Raw genomic sequence first — 1,921 nt, forward strand, 5'->3', positions numbered from 1 at the left:
GGGGCGGTGACCTCGAGCCCCCGAAACCCCACCCCGATGGCCACCGGGAAGACTCCATCTTGTTCCTTTAAGTTTTACGAAGCTGTCCCCCTCCCGTGCTCCCCTCGCCCGGACCTAAGAGAAGCCTGAGCCCGGTCTGTCCTGGAAGGTGGGGTGGGAGTGAACGCCCAGGGCTCCCCCATTCTTGGCGCCTCCTCCACCCATAAGCCTTCCCTCAAGCAGAACTCGGGTGTTGGGGGTCTGGCACCCAGACCAGCAGGGGTTCAGATGCCAGCTCTGCACCTTCGCAGCTGCATGACCTCAATCCGGCACGACCTCGGAGCCCGAGAGGCCTTGGAAGGACCCCGGTTTGCGGGGGGAAGGGGAGGCGAAGAGAGGGCCTCGAGGGTGCCCCACCACCCCTAAAGCCAAGTCCTGGAGCACCAGGCCAGGCTGCACCGCCACAGGGAGGCTGCGCTGCTAAGAAGCTGCGTTATTAGCTGAATGTCCCCTGTGAACAAAGGAACTGGAAAATAGGCCTGTTAGCCTCAAGGAGCTTTGCCCTAAGAATGAATATGAAATAAAATGTGAAAATAACAGCCTTCAGGCTATCACTAACGGTTATAGATTTTTAATTTATGCTATTCAACTCTTATCCTATTTTTGGTAAGAGAAATTATATTTGAAGACGTGTTATTATCTCTTCACTGCTCGGAGTTCGGACTAATTTGGATCACTTAAGCTTGAAGTATATTCATTTATCCTATCCTAAATGTAAAACAAAATAAACACAAACACTCAGCAAATAAAATTCATTCATTTTAAATTTACTATAATTTTTGTTCAGCTTGTTAATTATATCACTAATTACTTGCTCACATGAGAAATTAGATTTAGAAGTAAGATGAGAGAATATCCTTTTTTAGGAATTAGAATGTCTTACTGTTCTCTTTAAGGCAGTAGTTCTCAACCTTCCTAATGCCACGACCCTTTAATACAGTTCCTCATGTCGTGGTGACCCCCAATTTCATTGTTACAAATTGAACATAATTAAAGCATAATGATTCATCACAAAAACAATATGTAATTATATATGTGTTTTCCGATGGTCTTAGGGGACCCCTGTGAAAGGGTCGTTTGACCCCCCCCAAAGGGGTCGCGACCCACAGGTTGAGAACCGCTGCTCCAAGGGCTTCCTGCTTGTGGGAGCAGAGCCAGGCCTCTGCTGTGCAGGGAGAGGCCTGTGAAGACTCCAGACTGTACCCTCATGCACCCCTTGGCCAACTTGCCCTGTGACCTTGGGCGAGTCACTGCCCTAGACCACTTCCCACACTGCAGCCTGCCCCTCTGCATGTGTGCCCTTGGGCCCAGCAGAATACAGAAGTCTGGGTGGGGGCAGGGCGCTTCCCTAGCACATAATTAGCATGCGCGGTCTGGGGCTATGCCAGCGCCTGTGGGCACCCAGCTCCTGTGCGCCCAGCTACAGCTGAGCCAGAAGATCAGAAGGGATAAGTTCAAAAGGCTCCCCGTCCTTCTGGAATGTGAGGGGCCGCCAGTGCCCACATGAAGGCAGCAGAGCTCAGAGTGAGTCTGGGCTTCCTGGCCTACCTTTATTAAAATAATATTTTCATTGATTTCAGAGAAGACGGGAGAGGAAGAGAGAGAGGAAATCAATGATGAGAGAGAATCATCGATTGTCTGCCCCATGCACGCCCCACACTGGGGACCGAGCCCACAACACGGGCATGTGCCCTGACCGGGAATCCAACTGTGACCTCCTGGTTCATAAGTGGATGCTCAGCCACTGAGCCACACTGGCTGGGCTGGGCGGGCCTACCTTTGGGAGGAGAACAGTCCCGTGTAAATTCAGTGTTGTCCCAGGCCCCGGTGGAAACTGCAGAGGTTCTCCTGGTTGCTGGCCATCCAAGGAACAGAGCCTGGG

General features: G+C 51.4%; 1 pseudogene; it reads left to right on the top strand.

The window, feature by feature from the left end:
• Nucleotides 1–1,420: 1,420 nt before the first annotated feature.
• LOC102770470 overlaps nucleotides 1,421–1,921 on the top strand; it is a 7,192-nt pseudogene continuing 6,691 nt past the window's right edge.

This window comes from Myotis davidii, unplaced genomic scaffold (assembly GCF_000327345.1).
Source record: "Myotis davidii unplaced genomic scaffold, ASM32734v1 scaffold898, whole genome shotgun sequence".
Classification (NCBI taxonomy): domain Eukaryota; kingdom Metazoa; phylum Chordata; class Mammalia; order Chiroptera; family Vespertilionidae; genus Myotis; species Myotis davidii.